The sequence below is a fragment of the Monodon monoceros genome, unplaced genomic scaffold (genome assembly GCF_005190385.1).
Source record: "Monodon monoceros isolate NGI ecotype Baffin Bay Population unplaced genomic scaffold, NGI_Narwhal_1 Super_Scaffold_16, whole genome shotgun sequence".
NCBI classification, from domain to species: Eukaryota; Metazoa; Chordata; class Mammalia; order Artiodactyla; family Monodontidae; genus Monodon; species Monodon monoceros.
In genome coordinates this window covers 100,945,676-100,973,395 of record NW_021703772.1, presented here as the reverse complement: position 1 = coordinate 100,973,395, position 27,720 = coordinate 100,945,676, and positions in this window count along the sequence as shown.

Sequence of the window (27,720 nt, the reverse complement as noted above, 5' to 3'; positions counted from 1 at the left end):
ATGGGCTCAGTGGGGACACTGGATTTATAACTCTTTGGAGGCACTAACTTTACCCACCCGTGTAGGAGCCATGGATAATTTTAGACAGACAGGCACTGAAAAAAATTCCTGAGATATTAAGGGGCACCAAAAGTCACTTACAGAGGGGTGGTGTTTCACTTGGAATAAATAACACAACAAGAAAAGCCATGCCTACAAACCCCTGTGGTAATAGTATACCAAGAAGAGGATTGTTTACGGAAAAATCAAAGTATGTTTTTAAGTCAGTTATGACCCTCTAAGCCAGTAGTTCAAATTCAAGCCCATCATCATGAAAATATTATCATTGAAAACCACAACTGTTGTACTTTCCTTTAGAGTACGCTGTGCTTTCATGGCTGGTCTGTGCACATAAACTTGACCAGTGTCTACAAGGAAATGGCCCCATTTCTGCTGTGAATAGCCCATAATTTCATGATCATTGTGTCCTACTCTTAGAGTGTTTTCCTCCTAAGGCTTGCAAGAGCCTCACCACTGGATGACGTGACTGCTGTGTGACCTGTAAGGGGAGGGCATCCCTGAAGTCCGATGCTCAGGATCTGGGGACAGGGAAAGGCAGGCCCTCAGGTTTAGGTCCTGGTAACTGAGGCATGAATGGATGGGATTTTCAGAGAAAAAGCCAGAATTGGTAAGAACACAGGTCAAAACCCAGGGAGCTGAAGCTATCACGCAGTTTAAAAGGAGAGTGAAAATGCAAACAGAAGAGAGAACCAAAGATCGGAAATTGACAGAAATTTAATTGAATTGAGTGTAAGAGCAAGGGCATAACCAGTATAAACTGTTGATTCTGCACTTCATCTCTGCATATAGAAATGAAATACTAGAGTTTCTTAGATCAAGTTCCCTGGGAAACAGACTCTGAGAAGACAATTTGCATGCAGGAGGCTTACTAGGGAGAGAGAGGGGCTGAACTACAAGAAGGTCCCAGCAGAGGCCTCTGATCCATGGGGAGGTCTGGAGCTCAGAGGGCTCTTCAGACCTATCCTTCCTTGAGGCAAGGGGACCAGGCATGTACGATCCCCACTAGCTGACCAATCGCTGAATAAGGCTGCCCCCAGAAGGGACTGTGACTTTGGACACTGCCAATGCACCCAGCAGCTGGAGAAATGACTGTCTCCATCCTGAACGGGGACCTGAGTGGATCTGAGTGGCCCACTGCAGCTTCGGGGCTATACTCTGTATCCAGTTAGATTGGGTATCAGTGATGTATTTAGATAATTGGTCTAGTTCAAGGGAACAGGGCAAGGTTGACAGCTTCAGCTGAAATGGGAAGTTCCACCAAGAAACTGATTCCATATACTTTTGGGACCATGCATAGTCTCTAATGCTGTCTTTTGGTCTCCCTAAACCACTTTCCCTCGAAAGAAACCAAGCTAAACTGCCTCAGCTAAGCATAATCAATCGTGAATATTTTATTCCAATTAAAACTTTTGAATATTGTCCAAAACAGAATAACTAGTAAAATAATGAATCAAGATTTTCTTCTTGTATCAGATGTAAACTCTGGGAAGTTACCAGTTGACAAAAGCCCCTAAAACATCTGTGCATCAAAATTCACACTTATTTGGAATAAATAAATGGAAATGCTAATTGGTTGCATATTCTCATGGCAACAGAGGCCTTGGCCAGGCAAAATGCTTTATGTGAAGCATTTCTTTTTTAAGTTTAACAACAAAAGTGTAATTCTTTTTAAAATTCCAAATCCCACTCCCTTACATGCTTGACTGATCTCTCACTCTGCCCTACATTTTTTTTTAACCCAGATTTGTCACCTACTAACGTACTACACTGTTTACTTATTTATTGTCTGTTTTCCTCCTCTAAAATTGTAAGCTTCATGAAGATAGAGATTTGTGTCTATTTGTTCACCGATGCATACCAAGTGCCAAGAACATTGCCTGACCTACAGCTGGCACTCAGTTAATATTTATGGAATGCAAAAATGAACTCTGCAATTGTTCACCTTGCTCAGGATGTCATCATTCTATCTCCCACCAGACGTGTGTTTGCTCTCAGCCCAATTTCCCTGGCTTTAAAAGATAATAGTTCATTCATTTTCTCCAGCTTATCTTCGTGTCAGAGAGGTCTAGAAGTCCCTGTCGCAATGCCTACGAAACATTCACACAGCCTAGCACAGCTCTGATGAGCCTAGACCACCCATCAAAATCCTGTTTCTCACTGCCATTGTCTTCCAACCCTAAGCTCTAAATACACCCTCCACCGCATTAGGGTCTGAAAGGGAGGCGTGGTCTCCTTCTGGGCCAGCAGGAGGGAAATTGATCTCTTCCATATGTGCTGTCTCCTCAGACTTCTCACTCCCACTGTTATGACTACATTTCTAATGCTCCCATTTTGATGGTCAAAGCTTCCAGATCTTTTTGCTCTAGTGTAGGAAATCTGACTGAGTGGAAGACGCTCCTTTGCTACATCCTAAACAGGGATGCAAAATCTGCCCAGAAAGCCCAGTGACAAAATGTATTCTTTCTACATCAAATGCCTCCACTAGGGACAGTCTACACTTGAGGGGGAAAAAGTCAACAGCTCTCCGAACCGACTGGTAAACCATGAAAGAGAATACCTATCAATCAGCCACTGCAAGCCATGTTTCAACTCTGCCATTCCTTTACTGTAAGGACTCTGCCCTGAGGACGTGGAAGCTAAGCAGCAAGATTTCACTTCCAATCAATCTGCCTGGCAAAACCATTCAAAAACTGGGTGACAATAGTTTCTATGAAACCGTTATTTATTAAACAATGAATTAGACCCATCTTTCCTCCCTTCCCTTCCCTTCCCTTCCCTTCCCTTCCCTTCCCTTCCCTTCCCTTCCCTTCCTTTCTCTTCCCTTCCTTTCCTTCCTCATAAATATCTCCAAGAGAATAAATACTCTTTTACTGTTGCAACAAGTGCTGGCTAGCTGAGGTGAGGGCTAATAGATTTTTCCACTGTACCTTGTGTCCATATATGTGTGTGTGAGTGCATACTCGACTGTTTAGAAGTGAAAAAATTGCTGCTCTTCATAAAGTTTTTGTGTTTTCTTGACTTGGCAGGTCAATCTAATCAAAGTGGGACAGGAACCCCAGGCATTGTGGGAAAAATAATACTTCAGGCATAATCTGAAGCCAAACCGGCTCCAAGGTATTGAAAGGCATGGAAAACAATTTGAGAACTTGCAATACACTGGGGTTTACAAATTTACCACAAAAGATAAACATTTGTTTAAGTCAACCTGTCTGCCTGGTGTGGAGGTATGCATATGGGAAATGTTAACAATGCAAACAAGGCCAAGAGGTGTGAAATTTAAGCACATTATCTCTCACTGTCAGATGCTAATGACTCTCCTCAAGGTCGAAGAGATTGGTTTAAACGCAAAAATGATTATCCTTGGCAATAGAAGCACAAGTGAGATCTTAGCCAATTATGTGGGCTCTTGTTTTTCCTGACAATACTCCTCATTAGCTTTTGGCTCTGATGTACATGTTAGAATGGAGATTCACGTGCCCCTCTAGATGGCTGCCATGCAAGCCATATATCCATCCAAAGCATACATATTTCCCAATATACAGGAACACCAGACATGGGACGTGATATAGTGTGTCAATGTCCTGACCCTATGAAAACATGCAAGTCTAAACACCTACCAAGATGTAGAACAGGAGTAACTCATTTATGAATGGTTTCCCCCAAATCTCTCATATATAAAATTATATCCTATTTGACCAAAAAAAAGACCCAGATGGGGAGGTGGGGCTTTAAAGCCATTGATTAGAGTTTACTTATTTTCTTAAAAAAAAAAAAGAAGGTTAAACTAATTTACTCTTAGTGTTTGTCACCTATGGAGTTGTTCATTTGATGAGTATAAAGAAATTGAATGCACCATCATCTTTATTGGGATGAAGGTTACACTCACCAGCTCTTGCTTGTTTTAATAGGTTTATTGTACAGTTGTAGACATGTGCTATTGCACTGGGATGGATATGCTTTGAATATTTTTGTAATTGTGGATAGTATAAAAGTCATTTTCTGTTAGATTGCACAAATCCATTACATTGGGAGAAGGACACATTATTGTAACAGGATTAATGTGCAACACATAAACATATTCAGTAATATTCTGTTTGATAAATTATCTCATTTTTATCAGAATGTAAAGAGATTCGGGATAGTTCCTCCTTTGATTTGCATAATTGTATTACAGACAGGCAAATTGCATTATATTCTTCATTAACAATAGATGGCTTGTATAACTATTATATTTTTGAAGGCACTGCTCTTAGATTCATCCTGCAATTTGTCATGTTCTGACATTGCTGGGGAGCTTAGTTGGGAGAGAATAGAACCTAAAAAAGATTGCTTGATTTTCGCTGAGTCCAGTAATATCTCCGCTTCCGATTGCACTGTGGTTATGCTATTGTTTGTTTTAACAAATTGCAACCCAGTGGCAAAGAACTTCCTTTAAAAATCTTCTAATTCAAGGACAATTCAGCCCTTATAGATTTTCACAGCGATATGTCGGCCCTTCTAACGAACTCCACATATAAAAATGTGAATTAAAATTAAATTAAAACCATACGATTGATTTTCTGTTTTTACGATGGCAAATGCTCTCCCGGACAGAACTTCCCTCCCCTCTCCCCAGCACAGACACAAGCTAGCAAGTTGCCTGATACTCTCAATATTCCTCTACTCTTTGGGGACGAGTGGTGTTTACAGTCACTCAGTGGTGATTATCACAGCCCCCTTCCTAAGGCTGGGCTCATGACCGCTGTCAGCAGCCCTTACAAAGTGCAGTGCAGCACCATGCGGCATTTCAGTGAGTCTGAAATCCTCAGCTTTCAGGGCCTGAAAGAGGCATCCTTTCTAGGATACCCTCTTAGGCAGGGGCCCTCCCTCTTCATGTCCCTAACTGCCATGGTGAGAGGAGATCCTTGTGAGGCAGACACCACGGGGCCACTTCTCTGCTGCAGCTCCACAGCCAGCCTGGGGCCTGTCACTCAGCAGGAGCCATAAGTGGGTGGTGAATAAATGAATGAATGTATGGATAGATGAATGAGTGGAGACATGGATCCCATCAAAGTTTCTGGTGTTTCTGGATGAAAAATTGAAAAAGAAAAGCTTTCACACTCAAAGCAAATTGTATTTCCTACCACTTTCTCCACTAAACTGAAAATATGACGTCCTATTACAATCCCTTAATGATTCCCATTTGCTTTACACGTGCTTAGCACCTGAAAGTTTCCAAAGAACCTTGACTTTTATTTCATTTGAATCTCACAACAGCCCCTTGACACGGATAGAACCAAATAATTTACATTTAAGAAATAAGGGTTGCCTGAGAAGAAGTGGGTGTGCAGGGAGGGAAAAGGGGAGAGTTTACAAAGGCTGTCTCTTTATTGTCCTGGCTGCCATCCCTCCCACGCCACTGGGAGCTGTGGTCTGCCCTCAGGCCATGTCCCTCCCCACCCCACCTCTCCACTATCTTGCCCACCCCCCACCCAGCCTGAGACCTCTGCCTGCTGGCTGGTCTCCACTCCATCCTTAAGGTCCTCTTTCTCTCCTTCCTCCCCTGCCCTGAACTCTGCACTTTTAGAGGGCATCCCACACCTAGTTGCTTGGGTCCCTTGAAGCTACATCTTTATTTGCTTATTTATTTTAATTTGTACACCTTTTGTTCCTCTACATAACAGACACAGACAAGGTGGATGGCTCAAGGACGAGTTCAAGAGATAGGAACCCACTGTTCCAGGAACCACTGCTCCCCTGCAGCTCTCAGGTTTCCAGGCTCAAAGAGCTCCTGAATCAGACTCCTCCTTCCTCTGTGGCAGTTTCTAACCCAAGACCCTGAGCTCTGCCCCAACATCTAGCGTCCGGGTGTGTCCTCAGCCCCTCCACTCTGACATGTCTGAACTCTCCTAGTTATTTGCAGGGGCTCCTCACTCACATGCAATTAATTCAGCAGATAAAATAATGCTGGAGGGAGGTCCCTCCACAAGGCTGGTGTTGTATACGTGCTTAAACTCTGGCCCTTGCCTTCATTGAGCCTCATTGTCAAGTACTCATAATCTCTATGGAAATTTGCCTGTGAGCTTTTCAATGGTACCATTCCACAAAGCCTGCAGATCTGAGCTCTCAGCTGCATGCAGGCTGAGTGGTCTGCAGGGAGTTAGGTATTAATGAGCATCCCTGGAGGCACACTCCCCAGGAAACAACTAAGGAGGCTTAGTGCCGTCACACCTGGAAGGAGAGACAGAGGGACCGAGAGAGAGATGGTCCCCATCTTCTGACCAGTCACATGGGAAGAAGAGCTGGAGGCAAAAAGTGAAGAGATGCTCTCACAAGCAGTAAGGCCACAGGAGGGCTGGATGGGACCAAGGTGGTCCAGAAGTAGGCCCATGGGAGCATCCTCTGCCTGGACCACGAGAGCTTGGCAACACTGGCAACTGGAGGGAGCTCAGATGGGTCCTGGCATCTCTGGGGTTTATAGCTTGGAAGCCCAGGAAATAGCAGCATTCTAGGCAGGAGATCAATGTTCCCAGGAAGGCATCAGTGCCTGTGCCAGAGGCAAGATTCCATCCTGAAGGGGCTATGCTGACACTTGACCCCTGTGAAAACCACAAGAGCTTATTAATGAAGGCCTGTGAGGTCCTTGAAGGTGCCCAGAGACAATGAGAAGGGAGTGGTGAAGACCCACCTCCTAGGAGCACAGAGTAGAGCTCCGACTGTTATTCATAACGGAACGGCTTCTATGCCCAAAGGCCAGTGAGAAAGCCTGGGGAAAATTTTATCTCCGTCATTGATCTCTTTGTTGAATTAGAAATTGTACATACTGCCTCAGGTAAACTGGGGTCCTCTTGGCCAGTTATTGGCCTTCCAAAGTCAAGAAGCACTGGAAATCCTTTCTAACAAGGTCAAAAAGCAACTTCCCTACTGGTGGAATAAAACTCAAAGTGAAGTCACAGGATTTACCAAAACCCATCAAACATAGAGAAGGGTGGAATTTTTGACATGTCCATTTTCTTTGCCCAAAAATTAACATTGCATTACAATGGAATACTGCTCAGCCATTTAAAAAAAAGTGAACTCTTGCCATTTGGGACAACATGGATGAACCGTGAAGGTATTACACTAGGTGAAATAAGTCAGAAAGACAAATACCATATGATTTCACTCATCTGTGGAATACTAAAACAAACAAAACAAAGCAAAATAAATGGGCAAACAAAAGCAAACACATAGATACAGAAAACATAGTGGTTACAAAAGAGGAAGGGAAGGGAAGGGGTGGGGAGAGTGAAATGGGTAAAGGGGGTCAACTCTATGGTGACAGATGGAAACTGGACTTTTGGTGGTGAGCACACTGTACTGCATACAGAAGTCAAAATAAAATGTTGGGCCCATGAAGTTTATATAATGTTATAAACCAAAAAAAAAAAAAAAAAGTTCTGCCCTCAAGTGCTTCACAAGCAGACAGGAAGAACTTTTAGTTCCCCAAACCAATAAGGAATGGATGTGAAGGTAGATGTATCCAAGTGCTAAGCTGTATGGTGGTGATAGCAGCTTCAATACGGTGGTGCCTCCTACAGGCTGAGCTCTCTGCACTGGTCCCGTTTACAAATGTGCAAACAAGGTAGGAGAGGCCAGGGGGTTTTGGACCCACGCAGTCTGGTTCCAGAGGCTATGACCTTAACCCCACGTCTGTGCTGATTCAGAGAGAGATCAAGGTGAGCTGGACTGGTGAGGAAGACTTGGGCTGGGTGGCAGGCAGGCACAATGTAGGAAAGATAATCAATGAGACCAAAGGCCCAGAGGGGAGGAATGGGTACGTGCCCTTCGTGACCTGCCCACAGGCGCTCCAGGTTAAGGACCAAAGCCTGTCTCTCCCACTGGATTTTTCTAAGGTGACTGCAAGTTGGTGGTTACTGGTGCCGTTTGGGATATACCTTAAATCAGACCAAAGCCATTTCCTGCCCCCTGCCCCATCTCATTATTCAGATATCACTTGTGTCATAGAATCACAGAAAATCGGATACCTGGAAACTTCATACCAGCCATCTGTCCCAGCCAAACAAGTTCTAAATGGGTGGACCTTGGGGACTACCCTGGCGGTCCAGTGATTAAGACTCTGTGCTTCCACCACAGTAGGCTCAGCTTCGACCCCTGGTCGGGGAACTAAGATCCCACATGCCACACAGTGTGGCCAAATAAAAAATTAAATAGTAAAAGGGCAGACTTTCTAGAGCCCACGCAGGAGCTCAGCACAGACGTAGGGTTAAGGTCTTCCTTCAGGGCTACCTGTGGGACCCAAGTGCAGGGCCAGCTAACGAGAAGCAGGACAGCTTGCTGCACCACTAACCAGATTCCAAACTTCAAAGTGTGTGTCTAAGGCTCTCTGGGTGACCTGGGAGTGTAGCTGGTGACCACAGGCATTTCTTCAGGGAAGGTGAACTGGGGTCAACAGCCAGTGAAAAAGGGAGAGGTTATTTTATTGCAAGACTAGCCCTACAAAGGACCCAAGTTGGAGAGGTCCTGCAAAGGGCCCCAGAGAGCCCCATGCTGCTGTTTCTCTCACCTGTCAGCCTCTCACTGAACCTGAAATGTCACCATTCATTCATTCACATGACAAATAGGTATTGGGCACGTCCTGAGTATTAGACATCAGATGAGAAATTAGGGATAATAGAAAAAATAATTGAAGTCTACTGGAAGTCCAGAGTCTAGGGGGAGATATATATATGTAATCAAAACGCTAATGCATACGCAGACACACACACACTTACAACTGGCTAAGTATTTAAAAGGATAAGAGCACAAGTGACAGTGGAGCACAAAGTAAGGGGAGGCTGATTTTGACCACAGAGCAAAGAACATTTAAGTTGGATATTAAAGAATGAACCGTGATTTCGAGGTTAATGATGGAGACTCTCATTCATGGAGGGGGGAAAGCATGTGCAAAGGCACGAGGGTGAGAGGGCAAGGCATGTTAGGGAAAGTGTAGTGTTAGGGAATGGCCCTGTGGTTCCATGAGGCCCTGGAATGAGCATCCCTGAGAGAAAGGATGGAACCCAATGTAAACAGGTCAATTCCCAGCTTTGCTATTTATGAGTGGTTTAACTTTGGGCAAGTTTCTTAATCTCTCTGTGCCCCAGTTTCCTCCTCCACCAAATCAACATGGTACTATCATCTCCCTCAAATGCTGTTGTGAGACTAATATGAGTCAATCCACGTAAAGTGCTGAACACAGCACCTGGTGAGTAGAAAGTAGTCATTAATTAAATGTTGACTCTTCTCCTCAAGGGTCTCACACGATGCCAGGACAGAATGACAGTTACAGATGTAGAGATGTCTTTCATAACAGATCCTCTGCTGAGTTCCTTACAAAGGACATCTCATTTAATCTTTACTGTGAAACTCTGGGAGGTTGGTGTTGTTCTTCCTATTTTTGTAGGTGAGGAAATTAAAACTAAAATCAAGGGACTCGTCCAAGGTCATACAGATACTGCATGGAAAACAGGCTAGAAAATATTTCTCCAGTTCAGGTGTGTGTCAAATGTGTGTGTTCATACCCATGTGCCCCACAGAACTTTGTCCTATGGGTAGGCACTGAAGGAAAGTTTTAATTAGGAAAGCAAAGTATCAGACTAGTTTTGTAGAAAGAACACCCTGAAATGCAACCAGAAAACAAATATGAAAATTTTCAAATTCACTGATAACCAAAGAAACAAGATGCTATTTTTAAAAACAAAAACACCCAGCATGGGTGAAGGTCGGATCCAACAGGCAATGTCATAAATGGCTTGTGGATGAGTGAATCAGTTAGACCTTTTTGCAAAACAAGTCTGTGTTATGTTCCAAAAGCCTTTAAAATGCCCAGATGTTTTAAACGTATAATGCCATACTACTGAGACTTGATCTTCAGAAAAAAATCCAAAATTGGCGAAAGCTTTTTATATGAAGTTGTTTATAAAAGTAATAGTAATAATAATCATAATAATAAAAATAATACTTAAGTGAAAACATCCCTATCACAGATGCTTTTGAAGTCATTGTAAATTTAAAATAACCAGGAATGAAAACACTGGTTAATGCAGTTCTGTCTGAACCATGTAAAAAGACAAACAGGAAAAAAGTCAGAAGGAAATATAGAAAAACATTAGCAGTGGTAGAATTTTGGATTTTTTTCCTTCTCCTATTCTTCAATATTTTTCAAATGCTCCATGTGATGCATATATTACCTTTATAACTAGAAAGGATAACTTTATTTCAAAATTGAGAAAACTTTCATGACAGGTATTTACTTATTTGGGTGAAAAAAAATGATTCCCAAACCTTTTTAACAAAATCTTAGGCAGAATCTTAGTATGTAAGACAGATTTTTTAAAAAAGTAGTTCTGGATCAAGTAGGCATGGAGGGGCCCAGAAGCCTTGTCCCTAGCCCGGCTCCCTCTGTAGAGGCGTCCCCAGGGTATAATATAAAAACCAGCAGTGAAGGCAGGGTCCCCAGTTTTGTAACCAGTTCCTGCTCCCTCCAGGGAGACCCAGATGTCTGTTTCTATCTCTGGGGTCTTTGGCTAAGCTGGCTGAGTTCCTTGGGTGTGATTCAGATGCTGTAGAGCAGAAAAACAACACAGAACCTCAGCGACTTCCCCAGCACGCAGCCACCTTGTGAAGTCTTAGGGAAGCACCTGCCAGGACCACCCACTGCCTGACTCCTGGGAGGCAGACGCTGAATCACCTTTAATAATCCTAAAATCACTGGCTTCAGTCTGTGGAGAATAAGCATCTAACCACACAAACTTGGACCCAGCCCTGGATGGTGAGTGCTGACTGCTAGGGGCTTCTAGCCATGCCTCTGGTAACATCCCAAGATTCAGACCAGCAGGGCTTTTGAAAAACCTTAATTTTATCCAAATACCTGTTTGTCTTCTTTCATCCTCCATTCCCTGACCAGTTGAATCCTATGCCTTCCCTCTCTAAGTGTGAAAGAAACATTTTCACTACAGGGGTGTTGATCACGTACTTCCTTCGTATAACAGTACCTGCTCTTGGAAAGAGAATTAGTCCAGAGAACAGTTTTCCTTCAGCATCAGTGTTTCCACAGCAAGCCAAGCATGAGGTGTGCTCACCCTTGTGAATTTTCCATTGGTTCTGGGAGTTACACATTTTAACCCAAATAAATATATTTGGCACAGTATCAAATGGAAAAAAAGAAATCATTCATAGTGTTTCCTTTCTTTCTTTCTTTTTTCCGCAAGAGCAATTGTATTTCATACAGAAAAAGGCATCAGCTCAATGCAAAACTCCCAATTCCCTATACTTCTGGTAAATTTAATTTCATGGACCTCAAATAATTAAACGTAAATGGAGGTACCATCAGCCCTAGGAACTTGCGGATACAGAGGGCTGACTGTACTACCCCATTATACATAAGGGTCTTGAACATCAGGGGATTTTGTTATCCTCGGGGGTCCTGGAACCATTCCCCCTCAGATACCAAGAGACAACTGCATATTAACGTTGAGGGAAATAGAAACTTCCAGTCTTTGGCCCATGTGGTGTTGTAGAGGCCTGCAGATGACACAAAGAGCAGGCCTAAGCCCCCAAATCCATCCATTTGGTTCTTACCCAACAGGGCAGCCCCAAAGCCAATCTGTCTTTTCCTGCCAAGAATTACAGTGGCTCCACGGTACCAATGGGCTCAGGGCAAACCCATCCTCAGAAAAAGAGAAACAAGTCAAATATCACATCTTTCTTGGGAAGCCCAGTTAAGGTGAACTTATATGAAGGACTGACTACGAATTCTCTTCCTCTCACACCTCCCGTGGCTTTCTTACTGCACAGATACTGGAAGAATGATTCTAAACACCTGCCCCTCCATCATGGCGCTCCTTGCTGACTAACACTTCAGGGACATCCCACTACTTACATGATGCGTATAGACTTCTTAGCTTGGTATGTGAGTCTCTGATTGATAATAATCCTTAAAATTATAATAAAAGTAGCTGACACTTACTGAAACGTCCCTCTTGTGCCAGGCACTTGATGAATATCATCTTATGTACTATCATCCTCACTATAACCCCCGGAAGAAGGTTCTACGATCTCTACTTTACCAAGGCAAAAACAAACCCAGTGTTGTAAATAGCCTGACCTCTGGAACGTGGATGGCAGGTTTCAAACCCAGGCTCCTCTGACTGGGAATCTTCTGTCTTAACCTCCTGGCTATTCGGTTGGAGCTTCCAGAGGGGCAGTTCAGACGAGGCGGGGGAGGAGTGAGAATCAGGATAGGCCTTTCTTCTCCATCAGCCCTGAATGAGAACAATGCACATGAAATGTACTCTTTCATTTTATCAGGCAACAAGCATAATTAGGAACAATGAGGAATGACCACGAATCATGAACCTCTTTTCTTCCTGATTAAAATTTAACGACTGGGGCTTCCCTGGTGGCGCAGTGGTTGAGAGTCCGCCTGCTGATGCAGGGGACACAGGTTCATGCCCCGGTCTGGGAAGATCCCACATGCCGCTGAGTGGCTGGGCCCGTGAGCCATGGCCACTGAGCTTGCGCGTCCAGAGCCTGTGCTCTGCAACGGGAGAGGCCACAACAGTGAGAGGCCCGCGTACTGCAAAAAATTAAAAAAAAAAAGAAAATAATAATAATTTAACGACTGTATTTCTGCCATTATTGCCCAGAGCAGTGGTGCAGGCTGTGTGTTAACAAGGCCAACTCTAAAAGCCAGGGGCTCAGCCCGGGCCTGCCCAGGCATGTGAGCAGGTACCTCCTGCTTCACAGGTGGCTGCCGTCTGTCTGCCCACCTGCCCAGCAGCACTGGGCAAAATAAACTGGATGGGCAGGAGGGGGTCAGACCGAGGAGAGTTTCCTGTAATAAACAGCTGGTAAATATGGTAAAGTCCATGTACACAGTGGAGAAAACGCAGGCTTTGGTGACGGATAAAGCACGGTTCGAGTTCAGACTCCACCGGCTGTGGGCTGTGTGCTCTCGGACAAGCTCATTAGCCTCTCTGAGTCAGTTTCTTCATCTGTGAGTGAGAAGGAAAATCCTCCGGTGGCACTGTCGGGGGTCGTAAATGATGTAAGCAGACTCTCAATGTGGTGGCAACTGTCATCTGTGGCTGCCCATAAGTGTATATATGTCCATGCTGCTCTCTCACTTCATCCCAGCTTACCCTTCCCCCACCCCATGCCCTGAGAAAATCATAATTCAAAAAGAGTCATGCACCTCAATGTTCACTGCAGCTCTATTTACAATAGCCAGGACATGGAAGCAACCTAAGTGTCCATCAACAGAGGAATGGATAAAGAAGATGTGGCACATGTATACAATGGAATAGTACTCAGCCATAAAGAGAAATGAAATTGAGTTATTTGTAGTGAGGTGGATGGACCTAGAGTCTGTCATACAGAGTGAAGTAAGTCCGAAAGAGAAAAACAAATACCGTATGCCAACACATATATATGGAATGAAAAAAAAATGGTTCTGAAGAACCTAGGGTCAGGACAGGAATAAAGACGCAGATGTAGAGAATGGACTTACCTATAAGTTTTAACACTTTCTTTATGTTCTAATTGTTCTTCATCATGTAAAACCTACCTTCCCATCAGAGATTCTCCAAAACTACGTTTCCCAGCTTCCACGGCCATTAGGAGGCAAACACGTGATTTAATTTTACTGCTCAGGTGCCCCTGCACTGGGCTCTGAGGCGAGTGAGCAGGGTTATAGGGTGGAAGAGGTGGGCCTGGGTCATCTGTTTTGCTGGTAGCGTGGGGCAGTGTGGCTGTGGAAGAGACAACTAAGGCGACAACCTCCTGATGATGGCAGAGCTGACCCCTCCTCTGGCAGACTGTTCTGCAGGGGTTGCTGAGAGCTCCTTCAGGAAGGCCTGCCTAGAATCTGTTTCTCCAGCCCTCTCAGTGATTCTGTGCATCTTCTCTACTTGTAAATGTATCACTTCTTGCTTATACTGGCCAGTGTGGACAGTGTTACTGCAATGCAGAGACCTGACCCATAGAGAGGGTGACATGGTGGCACAATTGAAACTTGTTGGTAGAAGTGGAAGAAGTGATGGCAAGAAGACTGCTGAGAGTCAGTTATCCTGATCCCAGGTGGAGGGAAGAGGGCCCAGACCAGGGCAATCCAACAAGTCATTCTAGAGAGTCGACCACCTACGTGTCTCTTGCATCTTCCCTCTTCTCTCCATCCCACCACCAGCACCTGGGGCTCCAGGATCACACCCTCGACTGCAGCCAGGGTGAGTTTGCAAGTGGCATCATTTCACTTCTCCTGCTGAAAAGTTTCCCATAGCTTCTTTTATTTATTTTATTTTATTTTTTTTGCGGTACGCGGGCCTCTCACCATTGTGGCCTCTCCCGTTGCGGAGCACAGGCTCCAGACGCGCAGGCTCAGTGGCCATGGCTCACGGGCCCAGCTGCTCCGCGGCATGTGAGATCTTCCCAGACCGGGGCATGAACCCGTGTCCCCTGCATCGGCAGTTGGACCCTCAACCACTGCGCCACCAGGGAAGCCCCCCATAGCTTCTTTTATCATTAGCACAAAGTCAGACTTTCTCATTGTGGCCTACAAGTACCTTCATGGTCTGCAACCCCTCCCCTCCCACTCTCCAGCACACTGCACCCTCTGACACAGTGCACCAGACCTGGGCTTAACTCCTCTGTCCTCATCTTTCCCTGCCCTGTGACCTTTGAAGACAACCAGCCAGTAACTTCAGCTTCCAACCTTCCACCTTCTTGTATCCAGTTAACTCCAATTTGCTCCCTTGAGAGGCCATCTCTGTACCCCAGGCAAGGTTGGATCTGCTATAGTGCTCGAACCCGCTCGTTCATTGTCCCCAAAGCTCTGCCTGTTTAACATCTGTCCACTACAGACTTTTGCTCCCACTTCTATCCTGCATGCTCTTCCCAGCACCCCTGAGTCTGTATGGAGACGTGGACTCGTGTTAACACAAGTGATGAGAGTCCAACTTTGGATTTAAAATGACTCAGACATGAATGGGCCTTCTCCACGCTCACACTCTATCCATCTACCGAATGCAAGTGAGGGACTTGGCAGCCCTCAGGCATGGCAGGGCCACAAGGTGGAAGGAGCTTGGGTCCTTGGGTGCCTATGTTGAAGACTGCCTGCCAAATACATAGGACTGATACTGCATAAGCCAAGAATAAACTCTTATTATATTAAAACACTGACATTTTTGGTAGCCAGCTTTATCTTAACTAACACAACTCTGCTAGAGTATAGAGGGAGAACACTGGGTCTGTCCTGGTCACTGCTGCAGCCCCAGCACTTAGCATATATCCTGACACAACGCGTACTTAATTGTAAGGGCCTGATAAGCATTTATGGCATGAATGACAGAGAAAGAAATTGACAGGCCAAGGAAACAGATAGGATTGGGGAATGCAGGCATGGGAGGGTAAAACCAATTCAAATATTGAGAGCGTTTTAAGGGAAGCTGTACTTGAGAGAAGAGGGGTGTCCTTTAGTTAAGCCCATAAAATATTCCAAGAGGACAAGCCCTGTTGATCCATGGAAAGGTAGGACCAGAGAGGAAGCAATTTCTATCATTTTCTTTACAGCCATCACTCACTTATTAAAGTCTTATTTCTTTCTCTCAACCTGAGTCTTACATCCTGGCATGGTCCTCTGGAGAGAGGAAAACAGTGCACATGTTTTTCTCTCCATCATAAATACCTGAGTAACTTGGTGGCTCAATTGAAAGCACTGAGGTGTAGGGACAATTTCCTCTTTCAATACCTGTGTAGACGCATGCTTATGTGCATATTTGCAGTACACATATGTATGTGTAGAATGAAGCTTGGCTCAGTAAAACTAAAAAGTCATCTCAAATATACAGTGTGGGCACATATCCTGAAAGGGAAAAACAATCCTTCTCAGGATTATAAAATTTTATAGCTGGAAGGGACCTTAGGAACTCTCCAATTTAAATCCCTGATTTTACGGTTGGAGAAACTGAGGCCAGAACAGACAAGAAACTTGCCCCTGCTCCAACAGCTTCTTGTTACAGAGTCGGGCTGGTCTCCAGATCCCCACTCCAGTGCCCTTGAGGCTTTTTCAATGTTTAGGACTTTATCTGTAGGCAAAAGGAAATGAAAATATGAGGCCAATATTCACCTACCCACTGGCCCAAGCGATAGACTTTAATGGACACTTCATGAGTGACCTCAGGACCTGGCCGTATAAGGGTTCCATCCCCAATGGCCAGCAGGACATTCGGCGGCCACACAGCTGCTCACCCAAGTTCCTCTTCTTTAGGCATTTCTCAGAGTCCATCTAAATCTAGCTTAACCCCACTGGAAACCCACATGTAAAATGATTATGGTCACCATTTCGTGAGCACTGGAGTGTGTTCCAGAAACTGTGGCAAGCACTTCATCTAAGTTATTCCACATAGTTCTAACCACAACCCTGAAAAGTGAGTATATTTTGCTCTGTTTTGCAGCCAAGGATACTAGAGCTCAGAGAGGATAAGTAACTTAGACGAGAACACACAAACAAAGTGACGGACCTGGGATTTGAACTCTGGTCCATCAGGTTCCAGGGTCGGATATCCACCTTGCCACACGGACACAGCCTCTCCAACAGAAGACTTGAGAATAAAGTGAGACACAAAGGACAGACACAGAGTCACCCAGGAGATGACAGGACTAGAAGATGTGTCCTTTGGTGAGGCGTCCTATTTGGTGACGCTGACTTACGGCTGCGCTTCTGCTCCCCAGGGTGGGTGGGCTCTAAAAGCTGCCTCTCCTTGCTGCCTGCTCTTTTTTCCCCAAACCTGGTGGCTCTATACCATTTACAACTCCACCCAGCCCAGGCCAACCACAAAGTTCGTGTGAAATGTCGAGACGAAATGTTCACATGGAATTTATACTCAGTAACTCCCCAGCCCTGGAAACCATCTAGGCCTCTATACCTCCCACCCACGTCCTCCTTTCACATCCTTCATACTACCTGGATGAAAAACAGGACTGTGTCATTTTCATTTCCTACTGCACAGTGCATAGCATAGTGCCTGGGCAGGAAGAGCGAGGGCGCAGAATAAAATATATTTTTTTTCCCAACGTTGTCCAGAAAAAATGTTTTCTAAAATATCTGTAGTGTGGAGAAGGGTTTGCTCTCTTTCCACCATGATTTTTGGTTTCCTATAACAGAGTGTGCTTGAGTCAAATGGAAGTTTTGTCTTCTCTAGAACCATAGGCTTGTTGTCCTGAAAGCTTTCCTCCCTTGAGCAATAGCCCCTCTCCTGTGGGCTCCCCACATACCCAGTACAGCAGATCTCAGAAATATTGCAGATTCGGTTCCAAACCAGTGCAATAAAGTGAGTATAGCAATAAAGAGAGTCACACAAATTTTTTGGTTTCCCCGTGCATATAAAAGTTATGTTTATGCTATACTGTAGTCTATTAAGTGTGCAGTCCTTTTATGTCTAAAGAAGTAATGTATGTACATACCTTAGTTAAAAAATACTTTATTGCTAAAAAATGCTCACCATCACCTGAGCCTTCCACAAGTCGCAAGTTGAAATCTTTTTGCAATAGTCACACCAAAGATTGCTGATCACAGATCACATAACAAATATAATAACAATGAAAAAGTCTGAAATATTGTGAGAATTACCAAATGTGATACAGAGACACAAATTGAGCAGGTGCTTTTGGGAAAATGGTGCCAATAGACTTGCTTGATGCAAGGTTACCACAAACCTTCAATTTGTAAAAAATGCAATATCTGCGAAATGCAATAAAGTGAAGCACAGTAAAACGAGGCATGCCAACCTCCTCATCCAACCTTCTGCACTCCCGACTGATCCAGCTTCTCTGGTTTCCCAGATTTTCGATAAGTGATGCTTGCATCTGCCAGGACTGGGATTTTGGCAGACTTCCAAATAGCTTTCAGCGAGCACTAGGTTGCAAAAATATCATTTGTCCCGTAAACTGTTCATACAACTGGTTGCATTTCCCAGAGTCCTTTCCTCCATCCCTTCTCCTTCACTAGACCCAGTGACACCCAGCATCAGCCTGAAGAATGGGTCTTTTTCTGCATGAGTTGGCAGAGTTTTCTCTCTCTGTCTCTCTCTCTCTCTGTCTCTCTGTCTCTCTGTCTCTGTCTCTCTGTCTCTCTGTCTCTCTCTCTCTCTCTCTCTCTCACACACACACACACACACAGTGTTTTCCATGCCAATCCAGACAGATGGAGAAGAGCGCGGACCGCATTCATTTACTGGAAGGTAGGTGTCTGATTTTCAGTCCCCTTACCTTCATCTCTTTTTTCAAGCCCAACATAGACTAGAGGAGGACAGAATTTTTTAAACCAGAGTCAAGGTCTTGGCTAGCACAGCTGTGTTTCTCACTGGCAAGAACATGTGTGGGGATCCTTAGAAAGCTGTTTGGAGGGATGGATGCAGGACCAGGTGGGAAGCAGCTGGCACACAGGCACTGCATAGAGCTCCTGCAGCCCACAACATTGCAAGCAGGCTCTGGACCCTAAGTCTGACTTGTCTGGGGGGTCGCGTTACACAAGACAACCCCTCTTCGTGCTGGAACAAGATCTCAGTGACTGGAGCTCCACGGTCCACATCCTCAAAGCCCCTTTAATGCCTGCTGCTCATACAAACAGCCACCACTGACTGAGTGTTACCTACGTTGTGCAGGGCAAGGTGCCAGCGACTATATGTACCTGTATATTTTTATCTCTAAGATTTACAGCACTCTAGGGTAAGCATACTGTCTTCATATCATATTAGTAGTGAGGAAACTGAGGCTCAAAGAGGGTAAAAGAAGAAGTACTCAAGGTCGTGAAGGTGGGATTCATATCTAGGTGATCAGGCTCTGAAATCCCATTCTCCCCAGGACACCATGTACACGTTCTCCCAAATGACAACACTGGAATCCAACCTGCCAATCACATGAAGGACTCTCAGTGGCATCTGCACCAGAGAGAAAAGCCACTCCTTCATGCTTTCAATCAGTATGTGTTGGGCACTCTGGGAATTAAAAAAAAAAAAAGAAAAAGTGAAGTCCCCTGCCACAGAGAGGTCATTTTCATTGACAACCTTAAAATATATGAAAAATTAAATAAGAAGCACTGTATACCACCTCTTGTCACACATTCCTAGACCCACAAGGACTCTTAGACGTCATCTCCAATGCCCTGGTTTTAAAGATGAAGAGCTTAGGGTCCAGTGTGAGAAAGGGCTTGTCCAATGAATGCAGAGTGTCTGACACTTCATGCTCTCTCTATGCCCCACGTCCCATGGTCTCTCTGCCATCAAGACTTTAAGAAAGTCCGCCTCACAAAGTGGTGAAAAATGACTAAGCTGGTCTCATGCTGGGGAATTAATGGCCATCTACCCCTGATTTTTACTGGGGACTCTGGTCCCCTAGCTGCTACGGGCATGCATGACCTATGAGGGCAGAGAGCACAGTGTATGGTCACACAAACCTTCCTGACCACAGCACAGCCCTAAAGAGTTTGCTGGGGAGTCTAGGGGAAGGTAGATATTGATGTGTTCAAAAAAAAAATTAAGAAACAGACTCCCTCCATGTTGTAAATGTCATCATGTTGGCTCCTAATCAACACTTTGAGTATTAGCATTGTTTTAATCATTCTCCTATTGGAGAACAAATGTTGCATGTATAATTACACTGCTGCATTGTACTGTACAAATAACCATGTAATAACATCGTTGGAATTTCTTGGTTCTTCATGGTAATGCCAAGTATAATTACCATGTAATCTGCCGAGAGCAAACAAGGTTGTAATTATTCCGTAATCCAATCTAATTATGGGGCAACTGGATTGTTATTTGTGTTCAGGAGGAAAATATACACACAAAGAATACAAGAAGAAATGCATTCTCCCCAACTGTGGGGTGACAAGTCGGGGGGCTTAGAGAGGGCCCTCAGCTCTGCTACCATCTGCTAAGATGACGAAACGCACGCTCATTGGTCCATCAAGATTTGGAGCCTGCCGTCTTCAACACTGACTCTGGATTGGCCAAGAGAAGGACTGACTACAAGGGCAAGTCAGAAGAGGGAGTAGAGGAGACAGATGTCGGCAGAGTGTGAGCACTTGGAGGGTGAAGAGAGACCAGCTCTCATAAGTCCTCTCACCCACCAGCCTCTCCTGTACTCTGGCCCATACCTGCGACAGCAACATACAAACTTCTGTAAATATGTTCCCATTTGATTCAGAACTATCAAACAACGATGTATTGTTGCTCCTACTATGGTCCTTTTATGGTGGATGTAAGACTGGCTTTGAGCCTTACAGAGGAGCCAGGCAAGGAAGACAGAGAAGAATGGGATGAACAGACATGGGAGGAGGCCTTGCCAAGAAATGCTGTCTGTGTAGCTTGGTGGGGGGCTATACTGTTTTCCTAGGGCTGCTGCAACGAAGTGCCACAAACTGGGTGGCTTGGAACAGAAACTTACTGTCACACTATTCTGGAACCCCAAGTTCAAAACCAAGGCATTGGCAGAGCCACGCTCCCTCTGAAGGCTCCAGGGAAGAATGCTTCCTTGCCTCTTCCTGTCTTCTCATGGTTTGCTGGCCATCTTTGGCTTCCTTGGCTGCAGGTGCATAAAGCCAATCTCTGTCTCTGTCTTCATATGGCATTCTCCCTATGTTTCTGTCTCTTCATATGGAGCTCTTTTCATAAAGACTTCAATCATTGTACTAAGGACTCACCTTACTCCAGTATTCCCTCATCTTAACTCATTACATCTACAATGACCCTATTTCCAAATAAGGTCACATTCTGAGATACTGGGAATTAAGACTTCAACATATCTTTTTGGAGGGGAAACAATTCAACCCATTACAGGGACCTTTAATTCATACATATCCCTGACATACATTTATTTAGTATCTACTATGTGCCTGGTGTGTGATGATTGCCTAGTTTTTCTTTTCTTAATTGAACATTGATTTTGTGTGTGACATGCATTATCTCATTTAAGTATGAGGCTTAGACAGGTGGGAATCCAAGCCCAGACAGTCAGACCCCAGGACCTCCATGCTGAGCCCCATGCCTAGCCTTGCCAAGCCCAACATGGCAGTGGGACATATAGAGGCAAGAGCCAGGGGACCATCAGGGAGCCCTCTGACCAAGGTCTGGTCACCATCCCAGAATGGTCCATAAGAGGGGCTTAGGAGGAAGCACTGCACTATAGACCAAGAATTTTCTGAAACTGGGCATCCAGAAGAAGGAAATTGAAAATGGAAGATGGAAAGTGTGGTTAAGTGTTAGGATGGAAGGACAGGTGATATGAATGGTTACATCATGACAGAGCTTATCGGGTCCCACTGGATGCTTCCAGGACTGCTTGTTGGGTGTTCCAGACCTCCTATGGATGGTGGCTTTTGCATCTTGCCAGGGCTCCTTTACAGGGAAAGGATTCACCACTTCCTTTTCCATCCATGGATGTGGTACCCAACTGTGGCCCCTCCTTTTGGCACCCATCGGCAGGAAGACCCACCCATCCTATTGCCTTTCCTTCCTCACTAAGTCTTGTCTGTGAGCCATATGTCCCCCAGCCTCGGGAACTTTCTTCCTTTCTCAAGGTACTGAAAGCTTTTGGAGGAAGTTAGAGTTACAGTCTTAAAACAGACTGTAAATTCTTTATTTGGGGACTAATCTTGTCAGGCTGGTCGACCCTGGTGTTGACTGCTTTTCTAACCTGACATCAGTTAATCCCCACTGCTCAGAAGTTAATCCCTTTGAGAACAAGATGAAAAGTGGTTTTGTGAGGCAATATTTAAAGGCCTACAAACAATAACACGCCTTTGCCCCTGCTTCTGCAATTTCTATTTCTGGAAAGGGTTCAAAAACCTGTTTGTCTGAATGTATGTGAAGAACTTTCTATGGCTGATCTTGCAAGATGCTACTTTTGATGCATAATGTAGAAGTGTTTATACATTAAAGCAGAAGGCACATGGCGTAAGTATGTGTGCTTATCAAATATGGCACAAGCAAAGGGCAGACAACAGCTAGTATGGGAATTTCAAAGACTGTGAAAATGCTGGAAGAGATTCTCTAATTGTGAAATATCAGAGGGAAGGGGTGGAAAGAGGCCTTCAAGAGAGTCCTCAGGAAAAACTGATATTATTATCAGTTATTGTATTCTGGGCTCTTGACTCATTGGAACTGTACTGTGAGATTTGATAAGTAATATATCCCCTCACCCTCCTCACACTCCCAACAATCCATCATGGTATCAATGGCTCTATTTTATAGAAAAAGAAACTGAGACTCAGAGAGTCTACTGAGAGTCACATAATTACCAAGTGGTAAAGGCTGAGATGCAAACCCACATGTGATTCCCAAGCACAGGGTTTTCCACCACCTGCTGGAAGGCACATACTTATAGCACAAAGACAAATACCACATATCGTATGGCTGGAATGAGAGTCTTGCTTTCGGTCGCCAGGTGACTAGTATTTATTTCATCTGTCAGAGTTCAGCTCAGAACCGTCCACTTCCAGGAAGGCTTCCTGGACTAGACAGAACAAAAGAATAGACTCATAGAATTAAAATGTCAGCACTCTTACAAACCTTATAGGTCATCTTATTCACCGGTTTTCAATTATGTTTTGAGGAGTCCTCGAGGTTCTACTAAGTGTCCTTAGGAGTCACTGGGGGTGTGAATGAGTGAAGAGGTACCTAGGGGTTGGGGATTCAGACCTCCACACAATGCTACAGCATTTCATAGGTACTTGTTACATATTTACACTTTAAATGTTGAGCTTCTTTCATAAAATTTCACTTGAAAAAGGGCTCTATAGCTGAGATTAGAAAAATAGTAATGAATATATGTTGCAGTTTGAAATGCACTATTACTGTCCAGTGTTCTGTTTTTATAGATAGGAAAGCATAAACACAGAGAAGGTAATTTCCTTGCTCAAGGTCACAAGGATAGATAGTATCAGGTCTCAGGTCTGAACTCAGGTCTCTGAGTTTCAATCCAATATTCTTACCAATTATCCATCTTTCTTCCTGACTCTCAGATCCAACCAGATCCTGACACTTCCTGATATAAGCAGATATATGCACATGTATATAGGTATATCACATGAAAAAATACATAGATAGATCATACAGTAGTATATATTTAACCAGCTCTTGTGAACCAAGCTGTAAATTCATTGAGAGCTTAGACCACATCATTTCTAGAGCTTATGACTCTCATTGCCCATGAGCAGTCTAGCTCAAGGACACCCCAGAACAGGAAGCATCTCTCGTGAATCTTTATATTCCCAGTACCTAGCAACATGCCAGGCACATGGTAGATCCTCAGTAAATGTTTAGAGAATTAATAAGTAAATCTGACGACCAGTTCTCAAGTCTCTGCTTAAATAATTCCAGTGACAATGAACTAATTACCTATAAAACAGCTCATGTTCTCTTGGGTAGTTCCAGGTGTTATGTTGAGTAAAAATCTATGCCCCCATAGATTAACTATTAACAGACCAAATCCAACACTGTATAAAAATGACAGTGCATTATGATCAAATTGGATTTATTGCTTAAATGAAAAGTTGGCTTAGCATTTTAAAATCTATAATATCATTCATTTCATCGACAGACCAAAAGGAGGGAAAAAATATATTAACAACCCTTGATCCAGGAAAGCATTGAAAATAATTCCCATCAATGGTAAAACTCTCAGTGAATTAAGAACACAACTAAGCATCATTAAATAGGTAAAGGATATCTGCAAAAGGATAACTATACAACAAGCATCATGCTTCATGGGAAGACATTAGAAACATCACCCTTTAATATCAGGAACAAGACAAGGGTGACCACTCTCAATTTTATTCAATAGTTTTGCAAGACAGAGAGCTAGCATATTACAGGGCTCAAAAGACATTAATATTGTGAAGAAAAATATAAAACTGCTTTTATTTGAAGACATGATTAACAACATAGAAAATCCTAAGGGATCAATGAAAAATACAGAATTAACAAGTTAATTTAGCAAGGTTGTGGGATATAAATCCAATACACAAAAACAATTACATTTCTATGTACTAATAAAGATTTAAAAATAATACATTTACACTAGCACAACATATACTTTTTAGAAATAAAATTTATAAAACATGTATAAGACTAAATGACTCTAGACTAAAATCTGTAAAATATTTATGAGAAAAGTAAAAGGAGAATATACTATATTCATGGATCAGAAGGCTCAATATTGTTAATGTGTCAGTTCTCCCTCAACTGATCTACAATTCACAATCCAAATCAAAATTCCAGCAGGATATTTTTTTAGAAATCAATAAGCTAATTATAAAATTTATGTAAAAATACAAAGGATCTAGAATAGTCAAAACTATTTTGAAAAAGAAGACAAACATTCCATTTTTTTAATGGGCAATATATTTGAACAGACACTTCCAGAGAAGAGATACAAATGTCCAATAAGTGCAAAAAAAAAAAAAAAAGATGGTCACATCATTAGTCATCAGGAAAATATACAAATTAGATATGATTTCACATTCACTAGAATGACTAAAGGCAAAAAGACTGATAAAAGGCAAAACTAATCTATAGTGACAGAAAGCAAAATAGTTATTGCTTAGAGCTGGGGATGAGGGATTGACATGTGTAAAGGGACATGTGTTTTTAACTTTTTGGGGTGATAAAAATGCTTTGTATCTTTATTATGGTGGTGGTTACATGGCTGTATACATTTATGAAAACTCATCAAAACTATCCACCTAAATGGATGCATTTCATTGTATATAATACACTGCATTAAAGTTGTATAAAAAATACCAAATTGACTATAGCAAGTGTTGGATGTAAAATAACTGAAACATTCATACTTTGTTAGTAGAAGTGTAAAATGGCACAACTGCTTTGGATAAAACTAAACTTAAAAGTACTCTCTGACCCATAAATACCACTCCCAGGTATTTATCTACAAGAGTTGAAAATAGATGTCTTCAAAAATACTTGCTCCAAATTAGCAACCGCACCAAAGTTCATCAACAGATGAATGGATAAACAAATAGTGATATATTCATTCAATGAAATACTACTCAGTAATAAAAATGGACCAGTAGCAAATACACAGAATCATGAATTAATCTCATAGATACAATATTGAGTGAAAGAAGCAAAACACAAAAGAGTACATATGATATGATTCTCTTTATATGAAGTTTTAGAACCGGCAAAAGATTTATGGTTATAGAAATCAGATGAGGGGTTGCCTGGAGCAGGAGCAAGGGATAGTAGATGCAAATGGGCTGGGAACTTTCTGGGATGATAGGAATATTCTTTATTTTGATTGGAGTGGTGATTACACAGGTACCTTCATTTGTCAAAACTATACACCTAAAATATGTACATTTTATTGTATGTAAATTATAACTCAAAAACTGTTGAATAAAAATATACTGGAAAGTAGGAAAAATACTGCCATTATTTGAAAATGTTATAAAAAATCTGTTGGCAAATAATTAGAAATAAAAGAAAATATTAGCAAGATGAGTGGATATTAGAACAACTTTTCAAAAGATAACTCCATTTCTATACAATAGCAACAAATAACTGAAAAAATACTTTTTTAAAAAATCATTTTTAACAGCAATATGACCTTTAAAGTACCTGAGAATTATCTTAACCAAAGATGTGCAAGACCTGTACACAAAAAACTTTCAAACGTTACAGCAGGATGACCTTAAAGATCTAAATAAATGGAGTGCAATGCCATGTTTTTGAATAGAAAGACTAACACTATGAAAATGTCTAATCTTCCCAAGTTGATTAATAATTATATGTAATTGCAATCAAAATTCCAAGAGAAGTTTTTATAAAGTTACTTTTAAATGGTAGTACAATAGGACAAGCAAAAGAATAAGAGAGAGGAGGTACTTACCATAACAAATATCAAGACTTCTTGTGAAGCCAGGTTAATCAAAACAGTGTGGTATTGGCAGAGGATAAACTAGTTGACCAATGGGACAAAAACAGAGCCCTGGAACAGATCCATGCATATATGGGACTTTGATATATGATGGAGTGGCAGCACAGATCAGTAGGGAATGGAGGGACTGTTCAATAAATGGGAAAAGTGGTCATCCATGTTGTGGAAAAAAGAAATTTAATCCTTACCCCACAGCACTCACAAAAATTGGCTCCAGATGATTGAAGGACTTAAATGTCAAAAGCAAAATTTTAAAGTTTTAGACAGGTCAATAGCTTCCTGACTTTGGGAGTAGAAGAAGGATTTCCCAGGCAAGACAGAAAAATCATAAACTTTAAAGGAAACATAGATCACTTTCAGGTAAAACATTTCAATTTACAAAAAAAAAAATTTGTTTAAGTGAAAAGAAAATTCACCAAACGAGAGAGGATATTTGTAACATATTTAGCTAGCTAAGGGTTACTGCCCAGAACTTACAAATATATTAAGAAAAAGACAAATAATCCAATGGAAAATGGGCAATACACAATTATTTCACAGGAAAAATAATACAAGTGGGCAATCAACATCTGAAGAGATAGTCAACCTCTTTGGCAACCTGGGAGATACAAATCAATACCACAATTGACAAAAAAAGAAGGCTGAAACTACAGAGGGTGGATGCACAGGCTCTTGGAGCACTGCAGAGGGGAGTGGGACCTGGCATTGTCTTGTAAAATTGAATATTCACATACCTTATGAACCAGTAGTTCCTTTCCTGGGCATATAAGAGAAAAATTTGCACATGTGCACACACACACAAACAAGTGTAGTAATGTTCATAGCAGTACCTGTCCATAGTAGTAAAAAACTGAAAACAAACCAAATAATAATTGTATATTCACACAATTTCATGTGATATAGCAAGAGAAATGAATGAACTCCAGCTCCATGTGATAAAATGGATGAATATTTCAACCGATATTGAGTGATAAAAGCAAGTCTAAAAATACCAGAATAAAATACCCTTTATTCAGAAACTGCAAAAACAAGCATAATGAAACAACTTTTTGTTCAGCATACATAGATATGTGATATATACACACACACACATATATATACATATCTACACACATATGTGTTGATGTATGTATAAGTCTATACATATATGTATATGAGATACATATATCTACACATATGTGTTGATATGTATATGCATGTATATGTGTATATACACATATATATGATAAAACTGTATAAAATAAAGCAAGGGGATGACAGAGTTATTCACAGTAATGGTTACCTTGACTAGAGGAGGCAGGGGATGAGCACAGAAGGATGAGCACAGAGGGGATGAGCACGGAGGGATGAGCACAGAGAGGATGAGCACAGAGGGTTGAGCACTGAGGGGATGAGCACAGAGGGATGAGCACAGAAGGATGAGCACAGAGGGGATGAGCACAGAAGGATGAGCACAGAGGGCATGAGCACAGAAGGATGAGCACAGAGGGGATGAGCACAGAGGGATGAGCGCAGAGGGGATGAGCACAGAGGGATGATCATAGAGAGGGTGAGCACAGAGAGGATAAACACAGAGGGATGAGCACAGAGGGATGAGTACAGAGGGATGAGCACAGAAGGATGAGCACAGAAGGATGAGCACAGAGGAATGAGTACAGAAGGATGAGCACAGAAGGATGAGCACAGAGG